The 22,667-nt window shown below is 37.8% G+C and overlaps 1 long non-coding RNA gene across 1 annotated transcript in view; it reads left to right on the top strand.

Moving 5' to 3' along the window:
• Positions 1 to 22,667, top strand: part of LOC107183707 — a 171,366-nt gene that overhangs the window by 47,697 nt on the left and 101,002 nt on the right. The window contains exon 2 of the long non-coding RNA XR_001514508.1: positions 5,287 to 5,372. This is a non-coding gene — a long non-coding RNA (uncharacterized LOC107183707). The remainder of the gene's footprint in view (positions 1 to 5,286; positions 5,373 to 22,667) is intronic.

The following is a 22,667-nucleotide window of genomic DNA, read 5'->3' as shown; positions in this document are numbered from 1 at the left end:
CACCTGCAAGCCTGGCAGGACAATACCAACCTACTATTTCTGTGAGGATGGATTGATATTAGGTCATGAAACTAGCCTGTAAATTTGAAAATACTGCAGTATAGAAATATTAGTTAATAGTATTCTTTTCTTTCACAGTCAGCTCTATAATCTTTGGATCTTCATATGTTCTTACTAAAAAGTATTTAGTCCATCATTTTTGTCTGTTTTCACATAAAATTAGCTTCATCCTCTAATTATTTGTAAGCCTTTTAGTCTCCATGGCAGTTTCAACTGCATCTTTCTCAAGTTGCAACAATATTATCACAGGCAATTTTCAGGTGCAGAAAAATCAAGTTTTTATTTAAAGAAAAAATCAATCATGCTCTTAGTTTCTTTCCTAATATATTTTTTTATGTTCATTGGTTAGGGAATGTATTTTGAAAGTCCTTTGAAAATACTACCTAAACTTTATTTGAAAAAGTTATAAGAATGGGATAAGGAAGCAAGAATATATGTAGATTTAGAAACCAATGTATAAATATGTGAACATTGACATAATTTTAGAATTGCTTCTTTTTTATTTTACATTTCAATTATTTCATTTACATGAATCTGGAATTATGCTATCTATAATAATAAAAGCATAATATGCTAATTAGACCAGACAGCTGAATGACCATCTGGACATCATTCCAGACATCCTTCCGGACGAAGCCACAGTGGCGGGGGCCAAGGCAGAGGCAGTTAGAGGCGATCAGGCAGGCAGGCGAGTGGTTAGGGTGATCAGACAGGCAGACAGAGGCAGTTAGGGGTGATCAGGCAGGTAGGAGAGTGGTTAGGGATGATCAGGCAGGCAGGCAGAGTGGTTAGGAGCTACCAGGCAGACAGGCGAGTGGTTAGGGGTGATGAAGCAGGCAGGCAGGCAGGCAAGCAGTTAGGAGCCAGCAGTCCCGGATTGTGACAGGGATGCCTGACTACCAGTTTAGGCCCTATCCCGCGAGGGGTCCCGGATTGCAAGAGGGTGCAGGCTGGGCTGAGGGACCCTCCACCCCCCTGCATGAATTTCATGCACCGGGCCTCTAGTAGTCTTTTAATATCAGATAACCATGCTTTGTTTTTTAAAAACAAACAAACAGTATTAGGTCACTACCTGTAAAGATACATCTCAGTCCTGGCCTGCTGGCTCAGTTGGTTGGAGTATCATCCCTTACACTTAAAGGTGGAGGGTTCGATTCCCAGCAGGGCATATACCTAGGTTGTGGTTTGATCCCTGGTCTGGATGCCTACAGGGAGACAACTGATCAATGTTTCTCTCTCACACTGATCTCTCTCTCCTCCTTCCTTCCACCCTCCCTCCCTCTCTCTAAACACACACACACACACACACACACACACACACACACACAGCCTCAGGTGAGGATTTTTAAAAAAAATACATATCTCATAGTTTTGTTTGTGGTCATGGCAGAGACTGTTAGTATTCCTCTGCATTCCCAACCTCCCTTGCAGTTGGGTCATGTGATGGGTCCTTGCAAAAGGACCGTGGACAGAAGTGCTGCTGTTAGATAGGATGAAACTCTTAAGGTCTGGGAAGTTTTAAGTGTTATTTTTTCCTAAAGGTTAAATTATAGATTATAGACACGGCAGTGAACAGGATGCGCTGACGGGAACTCAATGGGATAAAAGTAGCCACTGCAAAGAAGAATCAACATATAATTCACCAAATAGTATATATAAGCAATGGCTAAGCCTCCCTACGAGGAAGAACTTTGGATATGAATTCCCTGTCTCCTTTACTTGCTGCAAGTAATTAAAACCCCCTTGAGACAGCCACATCTCACTTTTTAATAGAGCATCCTAAGTGGCAATCACGAGTGTGGTAACACTGCAAGACATTTCCATTTCCAGGTCTGGACCCTCAACAGACACCACCCAAACCTCTGGTTCTGTCTTGCCCTGCTAGCTTCTAGCAGTCTTGGAGCTGCGTGATTACAGTTGGTATCGTTATAAAACAGAGGAGGGCCACCCAACCCAACTGTACTCTGCATGAGCCAGAAACAACCTCTGCTATGTTTAACCACTTTCATTTGTTGTTGCAAATTAATAGAGCAAGAGTTCTAGGACTGAAGGGATTAAGGGACTAGGACTTAGTGAAGGAGGACAGTTGAAGAAGGACAGTATTCTTAAGAAGGCAAGGAATTCCAAAAGTGAACTCAGGCAATAGAATCAGAAACTTGGTTCCTGTCCCAGCTGATATGGCTAAGTTGATTGAAGCATGGCCCCGTACACCAAAGGTGGCGAGTTCAATTTCCAGTCAGGGCATATACCCAGCTTGCCAGTTCCATGGTTCCTCCCCAGTTGGCATCTGCCAGAGGCAACCAATAGATCCCTTCCTCCCTCCCTCCAATGTCCATCTCAATTCATCCCTCCATGGGAAAAAATCCAACTGTGGGGCCAGAATAAAGGCTCTTCCCATAGTTTCTCCACCATATTGCAATCCAGTCCAATCCAGTATCCTGCATGTGGAGTCTGCACGGCCATGGGTCATGTGGCTGCTGAAGGCCATGTGGCTATTGAGAGAGAAGAGGCAAACACCTGGGCAAGGGGAAGTGATTGAGTAGGAGGGAACAAGAGTCAGGGAGAAGGAGAGCAAGAGAGAAAAAGCTCTTTTGTTTGGGGTTTTAACCAAGAGCTTAACCAATTAACTTTTCAAGATGTTGCATGCTTCTGATGGGGTCCATTCCCTAGCCAACTCATTATTTCCCAGACTAGCCTGACAGCAAGCACTCAGCCTGTATCACCCCAACTTCACTGCACATGCACTCATCTCCCCCTTTGTTGGGCCCCTTCCCCCAGGGATCTTCAGAGAATGGGCTGGTGGTTCCAGCTCTAAGTTCCTGGTGAAGCTGTCCAGATGACCATGCTTATAATGCCTGGCCTTCCTTTTGCTCTCTTTCTATTATTAATATTAACTAGATAATTAGGATGATAAATTCATTTTTAAACAAAATTCCTTGAGCTTGGTGCTATGTGCACAGCTGCTATTAAATCACGCTACTGCAGTGAGTGTGGCATGTGTGGATGGGAGCGGGGTAAAGTGATGCATCCTGTGGTCCTTTCAGTGTAGAAATAGGTCATTATTTGTTCAAATTAATCAATTTAACCACGAACATGCATTAGATAATTAGAATCCACATGTACTTTTGTTTGAATAGATTTTTTTTATTTCATAAAACTGGGACTAGGATTCTTTTCAGAATTACATTGCACATTTTCATTCTCTGAAGAATGCTTTAAGTTCTTTTTTTCTGTACATGGCACTTTTTTTTGGCATTTTGTACAGGAGGATTTTTAGTTTGACAGTATCATGGACATGCCTGTCCAAAGCTCTTGTCATCACATTTCAGGACTGGAAATATATATTCAAAAACATATCCAACATCTGTCAAGAGCTGGACATCTCTGACTGAGTCAAAGTCACTTCTTCCCAATTCTCCCTTAATTATATCATTCTTCTGTGTTTAAAAAGTAAGCTCAGGGATGACTAGGCAAAACTGTCTACTTTAAATCCTCAGCCTGTAATTCAAAGTTTTTCATATTTTTTTCTTTCCATATATTTTCATTCTTATACTGAAAAGACACTCCTTTGAATCTTGTTTTTCAGTCTTACTGACATTGTTAAATAATTCTTTATTGTTGGAAATAAAGAATACTTTATTGGAAAGTATTACATATGTCCCCCCCTCCATTTACCCCTTCCTTCCCCCTGCCAATCCCCCCACCAGGCCTTTAGCACCCTGTTGTCTGTATCCATGTGTTATGCATATATGCATACAAAGTCTTTGGTTGATTAGCCTTCCTCTAAAACTCCAATTTCATTTCTTGCTTGAGGCCTTTGCCTAACCTCCTCTACATAGAATATTTTTTTGCCCCCATATAAATTCTAAAAACATTGGGTATTACAAATTCCATTTAAATTCTTCTTTAAAATATTGCTGTCTCTCTTATTTATTATAATACTAGAGGCCTGATGCATGAAATTCCTGCAAGAGTAGGCCTTCCTTCCCCTGGCTGCTGGCACCAGCTTCCCTCTGGCACCCAGGACCCAGGCTTCCCTCAAAGAGGGAGGCCCCGCCCACCTGTGGCAGCCTGCCAGTAGGTGGCCTGGGCCTCCTTCTGCGGGGTGATCATAGGGCAATGGCCAGGCCCTGACCAATCGCATCGCACCCATCTTGGCTGGCCTGGCGCCAGTGGGTGTCATAGCATGATTCCGGTTGGTGATCCTGAAGATCATCTGGCCTAATTAGCATATTATGCTTTTATTATTATAGATTATATTTCATCATGCTCAGATTCTTTTATGGATTGACTTAAATTCCCAAAATAATAACTTGTGCCTAATAGATTTCCTTGTTTCACTGATTATTTATATTTATGTTGCTTTAGGGGGCACTTAATCTAGAATCCTCTCAAGGGATTTTAACAGTTACACAAAAGCAACAACTGTTTAAAGTAGGTTTCAATTCTCAGTGTTAAAAAAGACAAATAAAATAAATATTTAGCATGTACCAGTGAAAGTTATTTGATTTTATGTGCATTTATGCACATAAATGCACTAATTTATTAGTTCATATTTACTACAATTGTTGAAGGGGTTAGCCACATTTTATTGATGAGTAAATTATTCCTCAAAATCAATAAGCAACTTGTCCAAGATAACATAGTCAAGATATGGCAGGACTGGAAAACCCACTCAGTTTACCTTCCTCCAAATCCTATGTTCTTTCTACTGTAGCATATATTTGACCCTGGAACAATGGGTTTGATCTCTGCGGGTGCACTTATGAACAGATTTTTTTCAGTAAATACAGTCAGCTCTCCACATCCTTGGAGTTCACATCCTCAGAAATTGAACTACTGTACTTCTAATTTTTATATTTTTTGGCTTCAGAAAACACAGAGATTTGGAACACCTACATAAGGTATTTACAAATGATTATCGGAAGGAGAAAAAATGGATAGAATATTTAAATTTTATTTGCAGGTTTTTAGGTGATTTCTTTTTTTAAAAAATCCTTTGACACTCTTCTCTTCTGCATAGCAAATCAACATAAACACAGCAACTTAACAGAAAAGTACATGTATTATTTCACAGTTTCCGTGAGTTGGAATCCCAGTATGGCTTGGTCTCTACTCAGAATTTCATAAGCTGCAATCAAGATGACAGCCGAGCCTGGGTTTAGTTAAGGCTTGGGGTCCTCTTGCAAGTTTCTGTGGTTGTTGACAGAATTCATTTCTTTGCAGCTTCTGGCACATCAAGGTGATTTGCTTCTTCAATGCCAGCAACAGAAACAGAGAAGGTCTCCACAGTTTTCAGTCTCTGAGCTCAGGTAAGTCCTGAACCCTCTTTTAAAGGTCTGGCCTACACAAGATAATCTCCCTTTTGATTAATTAAATTTACATGATTGGGGACTTTAATTACATTAGAAACATGAGGCAATCCTTTCATTTTGTCATATAATGTGACATAATCACAGATGCATGTGACACATCTTCATATTCACAGGCCTCACTCAGACTCAAAGTGTGGCTCTTTGAAGATTATTTTAAAATTCTGCCCATCACAGGTATATTTTAATGAGCATTCAGTATTCTGTTAAGACCTTAAAATTTGAGCTGAGAAAATAACACACACAGTTCTTTTATTTCTAAATTCTCCTGATTGATATTTAGACTTCTTACAATCAGGAATTAGTAATTAAGTGTGATCTATGTAAATAACATTGTTGTTAGAGTTATTTTCTTAGAAGTAAACCATTCTTATACAATCTTTGTTTCTGAAGAGATGACTGTATAATAAACATTGAAGAATATTATGGAGAGGGTTTAGTGTTAGATGAACTAATCTTATGGCTATGTGTAATAAGCTAGTATTGACTATGATTCAAACCTAGAAAGAGACGAAGGCTGAAAATTTGCCATTAGATTTGGTCAATGGAAATAGCAAAGTTTTATACTTGATTAGCCATCAAATATCTTTCTAAAGCTTGTATATAAGATTAATAATTCCTCTGGGGATACGAAGGTCATTGTGCATTTCCTACTCGAGATATCATCTCACCACGCATGGGACAGCCAGCTTAGAAATATGAAACAGCTTATTAGCGGTAAGTCAGCACTCAAGGGCTATGAGGATATTGCTGGAGCAATTCTGTTTACTTGTTTGCTAGAACCCAAGGAGTTGATGAATAAGCAAGCATGGTGATACAATTAAAAATGAGAAATGATGCAAACATTATGCTCCCAGGACTTTCTCCAGAGATTATTGTGCAAATATTAGAGTACATATTGTGTTGGATTCTCCTTCATTTTCACCTTCAGGTAAACTTATCTCAGAGTTAGTTTTGCTGTATAGGTATTTATTAGTCTTACCAAATCCCAGACCCTTCCCTTGTAGAGAAAAGTTATATGGACTTCAGAAGGAAATTGCCAAGCATAAATCACCTCACAATGTGCCTTAATATATGTTTCCCATGGCAGAAGGCATCTATTCAGGAAACATGTCTAGACAACCAAGACAGGCAGGGAGAATGACAATAGTTACCTACCAACTTCGTGTCCCATCAGGGCCCCCTGAAGTTGAACCATAAATATGAGGCACATATTTCTCTTAGGCAGATTGCATAATTATCTGTTCTACCAGCTAAAAAGAATTTCAAAGGCTGCTGATAACTTTTAAATCTATTACATTAGTTGGAGGGTCTCAAATTTCAGTGGGCATAAGAATTACCTGCTTATACCTGATTCTTCTCTGGATAAGGTTCAACCTTCTTTGAAGTAGCTTAGACTTGAGTCAAGGAAAAAATCCCTTCTATGTGGAAATATAAGAAAACAGTAACCAGGTTAAAAGACAATTTTGAATGTAGCATGTTAGAACAGGAACTTCCTTGTAAGTGATTAGAAAGCACACACATGAACATGTATACATATACACATGGACAAATAATCATTAGTAGAATAGTAAATTAAAGGCCTTTAAATATGAGTCAGGTTTTTGAATTCTTACTGAGAAAAAAATAAGACTGTGTTGTGTTTTAAAAGTAGTCCCATGTGATAAAAATATAACATAAGCCATATGTGCAATTTAAAATTGTTCCATTATCACATTAAAAATACAAAAAGGGCTGGGAGAGGTCAAGAGGGAAAAAGGAGACATATGTAATACTTTTAACAATAAAGAATTTTAAAAAAGAAGTTTGAAAAAATAAATAAAAATATAAAAAGGAAAAAAAAGGAAAATTAATTTACTGATATGTTTCCTTTCATTTTTTGATAAGTTAAATACATTTTGGAAATTAAATAAATGCCATGTAACATAAAACAAGGGCTGTTGGATTCCAGATATTTCATTGTCAAGATTCCAGAAGAGGTCTCAAGTTCACCCTGCATGGAGGCAGCAGGGCCCTCTTCCTGGGCTGGCTGAATACTTCCTGGGCGTTCCTGGGGAGGCTCTGTCACCAGCTCTACCCCATTTGCACCTTGGTGCTCACTTCTCAGCGTTGCCAAGGTGAAAAGCAATTTGATTTCAAATGGGTGCCTTTGATTCTAGATGTCTATTTTATGGCAGTCCCTCCAGCATTTGTATCAATCCACTGTTGTTATTTTTAGCTATGGCATATCAATCGCTATAGCACATCTCTTTGTGCCTTTTCTTTGTACTTTTGATCACTCAGAATGATGATAGTCCCTTTCTTTGAGTTATCCTTAAGGCTGAAGGCTTTTCTTCATTGACTCATTAGCACTGTTGCAAATCTGGTGGCTACAGCAGAGCTCCCTGCTTTGGGAAATACCCAAAAATGACTTCCTGGTATCCTACCAGCTTATATGTTAAATCAGACCATCCTAAACATACTTAGAGTGAGGAAAATTCATCTAGCCACTTTAAAATGATGTCATAAATCGGCAAATGGAAACAATTTTTTATGTACAAACAACAAAATTAATTTTTAAAAATAGATTGAATTATCACATAAACTTCTCTTAAATTATTAAAGGTCCTTACCCAAAGGTAATAGGACTAATAGTTTAGATTTTAATTTCTGTAAACTTGAAATCCAAATATGATTACAATAGTTTCGGAAGTTGACACTTTTTATAAAAATGACACATTATCAACACTCTCAATGTAGACATCAGTTTTGCATTATTCATAATCTAATGTAGCATAATTAGGAGCTAAGTGAAAATTGAAGGGTCCATTCACCCACTAATTACTTTAATGCATGACTTTCATTGGTTTCATTTTTCCATTGCTGCCTCATTTCTTGCTACTTACCATTCTCTGTCTAAAACCCCTACTGCTGCAAATTTAGTTCCAGCTGCCCTTGGGGTTGTGTTTAGATTTGGGGCTGAGAAGAAACATAGTATACAAATGATCTGGAATATGGGTTTTGAAAATTGTGGGCACAGGAATATTTGGTTTGAAATTTGAGGCTGAGGCTGAATTCTCCTTGAAAGTAATATTTTCTTGGCAGCACTTTTGAATCATGTGGAGAGTCAGACTGACCCAAAGTATTGTCAGCCAAGTGACTGTGTCAGGAGGAGGAATGGTGTGAATCTTTTTACTGGAGTGCCACTTTTTATCTTCACCGAATCTGAAAATATAAAGCATAAATAATAAACATATGAATACAATCTTGGAAAATATGCAATCTGTTCACTTTACAATTCAAAAAAAAAAAAAAAAGAAAATGCCCGACCACTTTACTAAGCCTAACACTTCAGTTTATTCCTTTGAAATGTTCCAGCTTGCTTTTGCATATTTTGCATGCATACCGCCTATTAACACAACAGAAAGCATTTCAATAGCATAAATTAGGGAAGTATGCCAGCATGGCACAGCCCTGTTCTCTGCTCAAATGATCACAAGGCTGCAATGAAGGTGTCATTCAAGCTGAGGATTTGCCTGGAGAAAAACCCACTTCGGGCTTCACTCTTGTCAGAAATTACAGCTTGCCATGGAGCACCAAGGTGCCTGTGTCCTTGCTGTCAGCTAGCGGGTGGCCACTGTCAGTTCCTAGAGGCTTTTCTTCTTTGTTGCAACGTGGCCCCCTCCATTGTCAAAGCAGCAGTGATCTGTCCGATCCTTCTTGTGCATGTTGATTCTTACTCCTTCTGCCTCTAAGCTCTAAATCCAGATACAAGGGCTTATGCCATTAGGTTAGACGCCCTGCCTGATAATCTTTATTTTAAAGTCACTGACTTGGGACCTTAATACCTCTGCAGAATCCCTGTTGCCATATGAGGTGATATAATCACGAGAGTGACGGCTCATCGAATTCACAGGGTCCACACTCAGGGAGGAAATTGTTACCAGACTGCACCTCATTGGGGGGCATCTTAGAATCCTGCCAGTCACAATCATGTCATATATAATTCAGATTTAGAGAAAAACTGTTATTTATGAAAGATTATGGAAACAGCCTGCCTGCTACCAACCAGGAGATGAAACTCAGGAGTACAAAAGGAAAGCAAAAATAGGATCCAAATATAAACCCAGGTAATGAGGAATCAGAGTTAATGTGAGTTGAACAAAATGATGCCATTGGAGAAGGGAGGCTCTGCTAACTCTGAGCGTTGTTGGTAACAGGTGGTTTCAGTTATTTAAGCTAGCATTTTCTTTGCCATAACCTTGGAAATTTCTCGAACCATAAGACTTAGTTCAGTTGCACCTGGTATAGTTTAGTATAATAGGCTGAATGGAGGGCAGAGTAGACATAGTGGAGATAGTAGCTTTTATAGGATTTTGCCCAGCCTTAGTATTTCTACTTATGAATCCAGATTTCTTCCTGTGCCTTTGCTCAGAGAGAAAGAAAACCCATTTACTGTATTTTACTTTGAAATGTTAGGTTTGTGGCATCCCACATGCAGTGACGTATTCAGAAAGGTTTGCTTACACTAAGGTATTTGCTAGTGGCTTTCCTGGAAGTGAAGAGGTGCAGGATTAGCAACCTGTCACCTAACCTTTCTGAGATTTCTCTTTAGAAAGATTATAAAATCTATAAATTACAATTATCTCAAGTGGACAGAAAAGCTGTTCTTTGAGAATTAAACTTGGGACCTTTTGGTCCACAGGCTGATGCTCTATCCACTGAGCCAAACCAGCTAGTGACAGAAAAGCTGTTCCTGAGAGACCCAGAACTTCAGTCAGGCTCAAACTCTAGGCACTGGATATCTTGGGATTGATATTTGGGGACCTTTAAACACAGTTCCTCTCCCAGCCACCATGGCTCAGTGGTTATGTGTTGACCTATGAACTAGGAGATCATGGTTTGATTCCTGATCAGGGGACATGCCCGGCTGCTGGCTTGAACCCCAGGAGGGTTTGTGCAGGAGGCAGCCAATCAATGGTTATCTCTCATCATGGATGTTTCTATTTCTCCCTTTACCTTCTTCTCTGAAATCAATGCAAAGATATTTTTTAAATAAAAATAAACACAGCTCCTCCATTTGTCCCCTGCTTTCCTGTAGGATGATGTGTTAACACATGGCAGTACTTAAAGCTATTGAGAAGGAAGCAATATGCTGATTCATAATTCTTAGAAAACATTAAGGATGATCAATAGGTTCCTCAAGATTTATCTTTAGTCCTTAGGTAGTCCCAATGGCACACTAATTAATAAGATTTGGGCTATGTAGCAGTGACATAGCAACACATTCTCTCTACCAGTGCAGGCTCATTGTGGTCAGATTTTTGTCTTTTCTGTACCAGACTTTATCCTCATTTCTTAGAATAGTGTCAAAACAAAATATGCACCTGTTGAACGACAAAGAACTGTATTGATGTGACCTCTCAACCATATGAGGGCAAAGACAACAGCCCCAGATTACTGTGCTCCCCGTGCCTACAAGTTCCCTACTCTCTGAGGACCACGCTGATCACTGAACTTGGGGTCTGTCTCTGTAAGAAATGGGGAAGAATCGTGCCAACTGTAAACCCAGGCCCAGCCATTTGTAGTTTGTCATTGACAGCCTTTCTATCCATTCTTCCTTTCGCAGTCAGGTAAACATGTTTATAATTCCCATCATTGATTACTCATGATGCTGATGAGTGCAGCGTTTATCGTTGCATCCCCAGTGCTTAGCTTTATGCCTAACAAGGAGTGTTCAATAAATACTCTTTGGAAGATTGACCATTTCTTTGTCTCCCAGGCTCATTTCTTTATGACAATCCACAAATTTCGCCAGTATTAGTTGAAAATGCAGTGTTTACAAATTGCCATGTATGCTAGACAGTTAAAGGCAGTGTATCAAAATGTGAGACTTGATCAGAACTCTCTGGGGACAATCTAAGTGGGAAACCAGATGTGGTTAAGACAATCAGATAAGTCAAAATATGAGACTGTGTATGTGAGTGTTTCAGAATGAGTGATAAAAGAAAATATCTGTAGAAATGAAAAGAAGAACTGAAACATATTGGGCTACAGAGGACAGAAAACATGTGATTATGAAGGAGATAATTTGAATTGTCCATCAGATCGTGTGAACTTGCATATAGGGGAAGAGCAGGACATCGCCTTAAAAACTGTTACATTAGTGTCATGCTTTCCCTAGTTCTCTATGTCCTAGGCACATTCTTTCCTTCAGTTTCTCATCTGAGGGCCTTTTATTGCATCTGTTCTGTTTTGCCTGGAAAACACCTCCCTTCCCTTTCTACTCTTCTTTTCCCACAATTATCTTTAACTTTTCAGTTGAAATTTTATTTATTCTGGGCAGCTTTCTGTTGCTCTCTACCCTTTACTCAGTTAATCAGCACTTTTCCCCCAATTGAGCCAGCTTCTCATATAATTCACTCTCATTGCATTTCATGACTTTTCCTTGGAAATATTTGCTGTGATATTAATTAATAAACTGCAAGCTCAGAGAAATTCCTAATAACTGCTTCAATATTTTAATAACGGATGCTCATTAAATCCTTACTTAATTTTTGAATTACAGATGAACGCTAGAGTATAAGTCTGAAGATGCCAGGTTTGGTTGATGTGAAATCTATAAACTCTGGGCTGACATTTGAGGCTGCCAGTTTTCACTATGGGGAGACTTAGGCTCTCTGGGATCTATGGAGAGTTATGAAAATAAGAGTTAAGAATTCAAGAAGCCAACTAATAATTCTTGCTGCAACTTATGAAAAAATAGTAAAGATAAGAGGGGAAAAAACTTAGCGTACAAATTTAGATAGGGAAGGTAAAGGGCAGAGCCAGAGTCACTCTAGCTTTCAAAACTGTTGCTCTCTCAATTCCCATGCACCCCGTGCTCTATGCATTATTGATCATAAGAAACTTCAAGGCCATATCTGCACTTCACTTCAGTGCACTTGCACTTATTACTCATTCAGTTTGAAGTGTCTTTCTATCCCTTTCAGTCAACTCTGGACTTCCTGGTAAATATTGCACTGCTCCCTTTTGTTATCTCACTCCCAATAATAGGAACTTTACTAGAGGCCTGCTGCACGATATTCGTGCATTGAGGAGGGAGGGGCCCTCAGTTGGGCCTGCGCCCTTTCGCAGTCTGAGACCTCTCAGGGGATGTCTGATTGGGCCTAAGCCAGCAGTCAGACATCCCTCTCACTGTCCAGGGCTTTCACTGTCCAGGACTCCTCGCTCCTTACCGCCCACCTGCAATGGAGGTGGGACAGGTTCCTGCCACCACTGCTATGCTTATCAGCTGTGAGCCCGGCTTCTGGCTGAGTGGCGCTCCCCCTATGGTAGTGCACTGACCACCAGGGGGAAGCTCCTGCATTGAGCGTCTGCCCCCTGGTGGTCAGTGCATATCATAGCGACAGGTTGTTCCACCATTCGGTCAATTTGCATATTATGCTTTTATTATTTAGAATAACATACTATGCCATTTGCTGTTGTACATCCAATATCTATGATAGCATCCTGGAAATTGAAAATGTCCTAGAATGTTTATGAAATGAATGAATGGGTGAACTAACTAGAAAATTATACTTCTTCACTTCTAAGACGTGTTTTTGTTTGTATTTTCTTTGTTGTGTTTTGCTTTTACAAGTGATTCTTTATCTGATACAGAGGCTAGGAAAGGGAGAACAACTACAGCAAAAGATTGATAGATTACATAAATATAAATTCCATCAATATTATTGAACTATCATGTTAAACCTAAAAAATATTCACGTGTATAAAAAAATAGGATAGTCATTTTTGGATAGCTGTTTGTTTTAAAGATTAAAAGTTCCTGTCACTCCCCCTGGACATTATAATAGGAAGTCCTGAATAAGATCAAATCAATAAGAATTATAATAATACATTCAATATTGAAAGCACATTTTAAAGACAATTTTGAAAAACTATAAAAATTCTTTTTTTAAATATATTTTATTGATTTTTTACAGAGAGGAAGGGAGAGGGATAGAGAGTTAGAAACATCAATGAGAGAGAAACATTGATGAGCTGCCTCCTGCACACCTCCCACTGGGGATGTGCCCTCAACCAAGGTACATGTCCTTGACCGGAATCAAACACGGGACCTTTCAGTCCACAGGCCGACGCTCTATCCACTGAGCCAAACCAGCTAGGGCTTTTTAAAAGTACATTTATTCTTTTAATTATTTCAGCAGTCAGTCAGTGAAATTATGATGCATAGAATTAGATAAAACATAATCTTAGCCTCAGGACCATGGTTATCTTCAAATTATACAGTGATCCATTCTTCATAATGCATATTAAGGAATTAATCAGATGAAGGTAGAAGTCATATACTTGGAGATGTTTAATATAGTGCTATTTCTCATATAAGTTTATGCAAAAAGCTTTATGAGAATGAGACAATAAATTACTGTATATCCACATTAAAGATGTATTATTCAGACATTAAATATGTATGTCACTCAAGAAATTCTTCAAGTATAAAAATAAAGCTAACTTTAGTGAGTTTAAATTATTGTAAAATATATTTGTGTTTTTTATTTAAGACTGTAAAATGGTAAGTTGGAATATAAACTAGTACCTTTATGCTAGTATGTTAGAAGTTGGGGGTTAATATTAAAGATTTTGCAGTTATTAAAATATTTAAGACTTAAAGTATTCTGAGTAACAAAATTCAATGATAGACACACACTAAGGACTACAAAAGTTAGTATTACTCAAATTTTGCAGAAATAGGTTCTAAGTCTAGTGATGTCAATGTGGTTAATAGAAATAGTGAGATTTCAGTTCATCTGACTTTCCAGTGAGGTATTCAATCTCATCTGTCATAGAATTATTTCCAAAATAGATTTAGGTAAAATTTTGAGTTATCTGGGGAGATGGTATTAGCTTAGGTTGTTATTGCTTTGGTAGTCAGATACATGCATCTTCTAATTCCTGAAATTTGTGTCTTACAGCTCCAAGAAAAAGCCCCATTGTTATTTTAACCTGATTTAAAAGTTCTTCCCCAAGAAAACATTATCCCCATCTTTAATCAATTCTAGTTACTTAATAACACAGTTGCCTAAGGATAAAATTCCAGTTGGGGAAATCAAGATCCCAGGCAAAACATTCAAAGGAAGATCTAGAATAGGAGATGCTCATATAAAAACTATGACATTTTCCTGTGGATCCAGTGAACACTTGAGAATGCCTACTCTGATTTGGATATTCTCTGCAAGGAGGAACTAAAAACTAGGTAAGTGGAAAAACTGCCCTGGGCTTGAAGGGCTGTATCAACACATACATAGAACCACTTAGCAAAAGATGGAAGACTTACTAGGTTGAACAATTTTTAAAAAATCTTTGAACAACCATTAGCTGATCACTAAACTGACTGAGAAGACAGCTTAGTAGCCACATACTATAGAGAATATAAACTTTACAGAGTTAATTATGTAAGTTTTTTTAGAAAGAGAATATACACACACTAACAACAACAAATCATGGCATAGTGTTCTAATTTCTAAAGTTGCCACATTATTATCTAAGAAGCTCAATTACCAATAAAAAAATAAACAAAACTATGAGATACACAAAGAAATAGAAAACTATGACCTATACACAGGAGGACAAAATAGTCAATGGAAACACTCTCTGAGTGAGCATAGAGGTTGGAGTTACTGGACAAAAAGTTTAGATTTGCTTTTAAAAGTGTATTCAAACAACAAAAGAATTAAAGAAAAATGTAAAAGTGATGTTTTACCAAAGAGACAATAACAATAAATTATTTAGAAACAAAACGAATAAGAAATTTTGGAGGTAAAGAGTAAAATAATAGAAATGAACATTTCACTGTAGAGGGGTTTAATGTCAGATATGAACTAGCAGTAAAATGAGAAAATTTGAAAATAGGTCAATTGAGATTTTCAGTCTGAGGAACACAACTGATAAAGAATAAATATTAATGATTAGTGCCTCAGAGATATGTGAAACACCAATAGGAATTCCAACATGTGTACAATGGGATCCCAGAAGGAGACGAAAGAAATGCCGCCCGATATATATATATAGTTATAGATGTGAATAAATGATGGTTGAAAAATTCTCAGATTAGATGAAAACATTGTTCTTCATTAGAATAACCTCAATTACAATTTTCCAGGATAGTTAGAGATTGAATTGAAATGCAAAATTGAGTTTGAGTAAATTTTAAGACATATTCCAAGCTTACTTTTCAATTTAAAATTTCTTCTCCAGTTGCTTTTCAAAAATTTGTCTTTTTTATCTACTGCCACATTCAATAGATTTCTTAATTTATCAATTATCTATCATCCATCAATCTATCTATCTATCTGCCTACCTCAATTTTTAACCTAAAAATAAAAGGCCAAGATGAGAGGCAAGGTTCATTTTTTTGAGATCCAAATAATCAGGAAACACTGATTCAAGAAGAAACCCAAATAGCATTCTGATTAGGAGTTGGAGGCAAAGGGTATTTATGAGAAAGGGAAGGGGAATAATTAAATGAATACATGAAAGGACTTTCTATGGGTATTAATAAGCTAAGGGAGAAATTTCTATAGTTGCAGTAAGCTGACACAATGATGCTAATTCAAGATTTTTAAAAAATTTCAGTCCAGTAGTCATGATATCTGCTTTTCTGCTGGCTTTGCAAACAGTTGTTGGAGTGCAATGCTGCCTTGAATCCAGTCCAAAGATTGAGCCCAGTTGTAACATTCCAAAGATCTGAGGAGTGTCATGCAAGGCAGAGTTCCTCGGGGATGGCAGTCTGATCCCATATTAAACTGGCTTTGTTTATATTATTTATTTATTTTATCCATTCATTCATCCATCTACCCACCCATCTATCTATCCATCCATGCATTTATCTATCATGTATTTATCAGAGGCAATAATTCTTGTTTAATATCACAGAATATATTATCTCTTCTTTGCATGTCTCTATTCCTGGTGAACGTTTTTTTTTTTTTTTCTTTTTTTTTCTTTTTGCTCTTCTGGCTTTTTACAAATCTATTGCTCTTGAGTTTGTCTTTTATACATCTCACATTTCACATTCATGGTTTTGATTGCTTGTTCTAAATGAGTTTATTTAAAGAAACTTCAGTACTAATTTCCATAGTTCAATGAAATGCGTATTAAAGGTGAATACCTGTCTCCTGGTGTCTACTGTACCTGGAATGTTCCCTTCGTGGTTAATTTTTTCTCTTTATTTGAGGATGAATGCAAATGTTTCTTCCTTAGGAAGTATTTCCTTTTGCACATGTCTAAAGAATGCAGTGTAATTACTGATTCTATTTCTTACTCATTCTTTAGTTTTTAATAGGATATCTGAAATCTCCATTTTCATTTTTATAACAATTGATCTGAGCATTAAGCTTTCAGACTAATGTTAACAAAATTGGCTTAACAAAGTCAAATGCTTTATCCTTTTTAAGATAGTTCTTTAGAAAAATCATGCTTCACAGCTATGTTTATCATGTCTCTTTCCAATCGACTACGACAAAAAATCAAGTGCCTCTTGAAATCCTCAACCTAAATTATACTGCTTTGGTGGTAAATGCAGAGATTTACTAAAGATTAACAACCATTTGAAGCCCATTTAGAGACAGGAATGATGCTACATTTTCTGTGTTCTTTTAATATAATCCATTGTGTTGAAAACATTAGTTTCTTTGTGACTGAGTTTTTACAACTTCATATTGAAAGTAGAATAGTTCACTAAAATATATTTTTGCTACATCAATGAAGTGGCTACATATTTTAAAATGTGAATATTTTTTTAAAAAGTATTTGTTTTAACTTCTGAGTTTGAATCTACATGGTCCATCACAGAGCTGTTCCAGAAATATGCCCGAGCAGATTAATGTTGAAAACATTAAGTATTCATTCAATATTAATTTGAAATATTTACTTAACCTTTAAAGGACATTAACAATGTTGCTAAAATTTAATAAATTAAGAAATTTTGAACAAGGTATTAAAAACATACAGAAAGCAGTAGCAGAATTTCTGTGATTCATGCATAAAATTGATTTATGAGCTTTCTAACCTGCCTTCTTGTATCAGAAAGGAGACTAATCTGAGTCCCTTAGAGGATCATGATACTTGCTATTGAATTATTCTCCACATGAAAGTTACATGCAGTAATATCATCTTGCTCCCTCCTTTCCAAATATAGTAAAATATCCTTAGATCTAATTAAGTCCTATAATGCTTTGTGATGGCTGATTTTACCTGTCAATTTGATGGGGCTGAGGGATGCCCCAATAGTTGGGTGTGTCTGTGAGGGTATCTCTGGAAGAGTTAGCATTTGAATCAGTAGACTGAGGAAAGAATCTTGCCTTCACCAATGCATGAGGGCATCATCCAATCCACTGAGGGCCTTTGTAGAACAGAAAGTCAGAGGAAGGTCAAATTCCCTCTCTGCTTGAGTTGAGACATCCATCTTCTCCTGTCCTTGGACATGGGTGCTCTTGGAATATGTCTTAACATTTACTCAAACTCAATTTTGCATTTCAATTCAATCTCTAACTATCCTGGAAAATTGTAATTGAGGTTATTCTAATGAAGAACAATGTTTTCATCTAATCTGAGAATTTTTCAACCATCATTTATTCACATCTATAACTATCTATCTATCTATCTATCTATCTATCTATCTATCTATCTATATATTGGCGGGCATTTCTTTCTTCTCCTTCTGGGATCCCATTTGTACGCATGTTGGAATTCCTATTGGTGTTTCACATATCTCTGAGGCACTAATCATTAATATTTATTCTTTATCAGTTGTGTTCCTCAGACTGAAAATCTCAATTGACCTATTTTCAAATTTTCTCATTTTACTGCTAGTTCATATCTGACATTAAACCCCTCTACAGTGAAATGTTCATTTCTATTATTTTACTCTTTACCTCCAAAATTTCTTATTCGTTTTGTTTTTAAATAATTTATTGTTATTGTCTCTTTGGTAAAACATTACCATTCATTTTTCTGGTTCTCAAGATGGCAGATTGTAGGACTTCTAGGCCCCCATAGCTACATGAATCAACTCCTATAATCTCTCTCTCTCTCTCTCTCTCTCTATCTATATATATATATGTATGATTTATCTTGATAATGCCCCAAATCATAGCATTTCATTTAATTTTCATTGTAATTAATGTGCATTTCATAGAGGCAAATAAAAATAGAATTTCTTACTTTATTTAAGGAACATTGTTAACATTCCTCTGTCAAGAGGTGGGGTCTATCTCCCTTCACCTTGAACTACAGTGAATGGGACATTTTATAATTTTTAAGGCTGTCACAAAAGGTTATACAACCTCTGTCAGGTTTGGATCCTAGTGCCCACGTGGGAGAAAGCCACATATCCATATAAAATCTGCGTGAGCATCAGTAACTGAAAGGTGTTTTTCAGTCCCAATAAGATGATACCTTTATCTATTCCTATCACAAAAGAGGCTTTTATGTAGCTATAAAAATATGATGGACAGGGCAGGTTTTTTTAAATAGAGAAAAGGGAGGGTTAAGAAAAATTTTTTTCAGGATAAACAATACTATTTAAAGCATTTTTGGAATTTGAAAGGCAAAAGGCTGAAGATTTTATAGTCTAGTAGAAGTGTAGGCAACAACATGATTTTTAGAAAGCAAGATGGCTTCTACCCCTCATTCTACAGGCAGGATTGAAATTTTTAATAATGATGTATCCTTTTCCTCTGATGCACTGACTCAACTGTCAGTGTTGATCTGTGGGATCATGTTTTTCTCTGTTCCTCTAGGGGTACCTTGCATCCTCTGGCATGGAGGAAAATATGTCAGACACAGGTCATCTTAGTTCACAGTCTCTGACATTTCTTGAACCTAGAAACTTTTTAACAAGCCCCTTGATCTGACTTTTGGATTGATCCTAATAATATCTGCAGCTATAATTTGGACTGTTTCCTGGTGTCCAGTCAGTCTACCTTAGCTAACTGAGCTTAAGGTTGAATTACAAGTAAATCTTTTGCTCTCATCATTTCTCAGATAAATGGAAGAGTATAGGCTGATTATCTGTGCATGTAAAATATTTACAATTATAGAATATTTTATATTCATAATAGCATTTGATACACATTTTATTTAGGACACTGTTCATATGTCACTTTCTCAAAGGGCCTTTTTAGCTCACTGCAGGATCCATTTTCTTGCCTATTTTATTCTTAGATATTTTATCTAATCATTTCATTTTCTTTTAGTCGATGATTTTCTCTTTCACTGGAATGTGCACTTCATAAGAGCAAAGGATTTTGTTCCTTCTATTTACCACTATATATCCAGAATTGTATCTAGTACATATTCAGTGCTCAAACTGTAATTATAATTTTTAACTAGTCTTACAGTGCAGATATGGTACATTTAGTGATGATGAAACAAATTCATTAGGGCCTCTTAATTTGCTTAAGGGACAGAGCTAATAAGTAGCATAATCTATTTGTCTTGGCTCCTTTCTTTCTGGGTACCTCTAAAGGTTACTTTTGAAACCAAGTTCAATTACACTTGTTATTTGGAAAATATGGTTTGCTTTGCAGAGGAATCTGAAAACAGTTTAGTGTCATTAACCAGTTAAAGGAGACAAACATTTTTTACGGCTAGACATAAGATGAGTGATATAAAAAACAATCTTGGGGAATGCCCTGGAAGCAGTGAAGTGTCAAGTTAGAAAGTTCTGTAGCTCAGGATTCCCTAAAGCAGATATTTTAGAGGTTTTTAAAGGAGGCCTCTTGCTAAGCATGTCAGACACATCTCCAAAACAACTTCATCTTTTGGTTTCTTTGCATAAATACCAAAATCACAGCATTCCATTACATTTCCATTGTAACTAGCATGCACTTCATAGAGGTAAGTCAAGATAGATATATATTCTAGCTTTTTAATATCTTCAGTTGTTTCTCCAAATTTATTAGTTTTCCCTCTTTATAATCATCACTAGAGGCCGAGTGCATGAAAATTCATGCACTGGAGGGGGCGTCCCTCAGCCCGGCCTGCCCCCTCTCATTGTCCGGGAGCCCTCAGGAGTGGGAGGCGACCCGGCAATCAGGGGAAGGCAACACCCCCATCACACCTCTGCTGCTGCCATTGCAGGCAGTGCAAGCCTCACCTGGCCCTGGTTACCTGAACCTTGGGTGGCCCTGGGTGGCTGGGCAGCCACCATCTGAGGCTTGCCTGCGCCTCAGGCTGGCCCTGGGTGGCCGAGGGGTCTGGGGGACTCCAGAGGCAGATGCACAGAGCAGCTGGACCCACCTGGAGGTGGGCCCCGCTGTGCCATGCGCCTGCTGCCTTGGCAGGGCTGGGGGGACTGGGCGCCGCCAACTTGTGGCTGTGGGCACTGTCATCTTTGAGTGCATGGCAGTTAATTAGCATGTGCCCTCTTTATTGGCTGTGAGGGCACCACTATCTTGTGAGGGTGTTATGGTTAATTAGCATAGTCCCTCTTTATTAGATAGGATGGCTCCTATTTTAAGAAGAGATTTCAGTTGTCACTGTGAAGTTTGCTCCCTTCTCTGTGGCTGTAGATTTTGAGAGAAACACAGATATATCAGAATCCACACAGAAGTGCATATATTTATTTCTATGATAATGTAGTACTTTTGAGAATGCTACATGACTTTCTATTTCACTAAACATCAAACATAACCTGTGGATAATGTGCTTGCCTGACATTTTCAAAAAGCATGTGACTTTTTGAAACTCTCAAAGATTTACTCAAAAGCAGTTAGAGTTTCTTACTTGCTATTTCAAAGCAGCAACCTTAAGTTATATTGAAAGGGAAGTTAAAAATGTTCGCCAGCAGAAATCACACTCAATAGCTTCCATCTACCCCTTCTAAAGCTGTACAAAACACAACACTAAGCTAATATGAGTTTAAGAGCTTTGTAAGGACACCCCCTGTGTACTCTTCACCCAGCACTCATTCAATTTCACTTGCTTCTCTTAGGCCTGGAAGAGATGAGCAAATTGCCACAGGCTAAAAATATCTTCAGGATATGAGTTTACACCCTTTTAAAAACACTCACAAGAGGCACATCTTAGTAGTGAATTGTTTCCTTATTTGCCCCTTCAGACCACTTTTCAGGCTGAAGAATGATACACGACCTCTCAGCAGTGTGTGCCAGTGCCCAAAGGTTCAGAACAGAATACTTCTGGAGGGACCCTGCATGTCCTTGTTCCTATGCATGATTTCAGCAGAGCCTCCAAATACAATTTTCCTGTTTATTGTTCATTCTTCTCCAAGGGATCACCATATGCCTCTTCTTGGGACAACGGCATAGTGTCTTGATTTAGACTTTGACCATTGGTGCACAAGTGCCTAGAATGAAAACCTGGTTGACTACTTACTGGACGTGTGACTTTGAATAAGTTGCTTAACCTCTCAGTCCTTCAGTTTTCTCCCCTTTCAAATGGAGATTATAATAGTACCTTAAACCTAGGATGATTGTTTTGCTTAATTCATTAAATGAATAAAAATTGCTTTGAACACTACACAGCACAGAGTACCTGCATATGGATACTTGCTATCACCCTAGTCACTGCATGCGCACAGACACACACACACACACCCCCATACGTTTGTGGTTTCTTTGCTACTTTTTTAAAAGTCCTAATTTTTCTCATTAATCTTATTAATCATTGATTCGGCATGCTAGATATTCTAATGTATGACAAGAGATCATCAAGTAAAGACTTGCTGAGTGTAAATGTCCCACATTTTTCTACACTGCTTAACCTAGTGTTCAGTAGAATCTTTCCAAGTCATTTCTAGGCTCAAATATTTACCCTACTGTCTAACAAAAACAGACTCTCTATTTCCTATACTTTATACAAGTCATATTTTATTTCTACCATTTCTTCTAAATCTTTCCCTTGAGTGACCAACTCAAAAGTTACTTCTATTATAAAAACCTTTCTTGAATTCTCTAGTCACAATGACTTTCTTCCTGCTTCAATTGTATTTTGGTTTGGCTTTATATTGCTGGGGTCCAACCCCAGCAGGTCCAGGGGTTCCCAAAGGTGTGGACGGAGTCGGCGAAGAAGGAATGACACGGAGACAGCGTTCAGTTGATCAGCAGCCTTGCCAGGATCTCTAGCCACAATCTCTAGCCAAGTTCTGTGTCCATGTTCTCTTGCTAGGTTCTCCAGCCACCTTCTCCAGATGCTCCAGCCAGGTTCTGTAGCCATGTTCTCTCGCTAGGTTCT

Source organism: Myotis davidii, unplaced genomic scaffold (genome assembly GCF_000327345.1).
Source record: "Myotis davidii unplaced genomic scaffold, ASM32734v1 scaffold330, whole genome shotgun sequence".
Taxonomy (NCBI): Eukaryota; Metazoa; Chordata; class Mammalia; order Chiroptera; family Vespertilionidae; genus Myotis; species Myotis davidii.
This window is presented reverse-complemented; position numbering and strand designations above follow the sequence as displayed.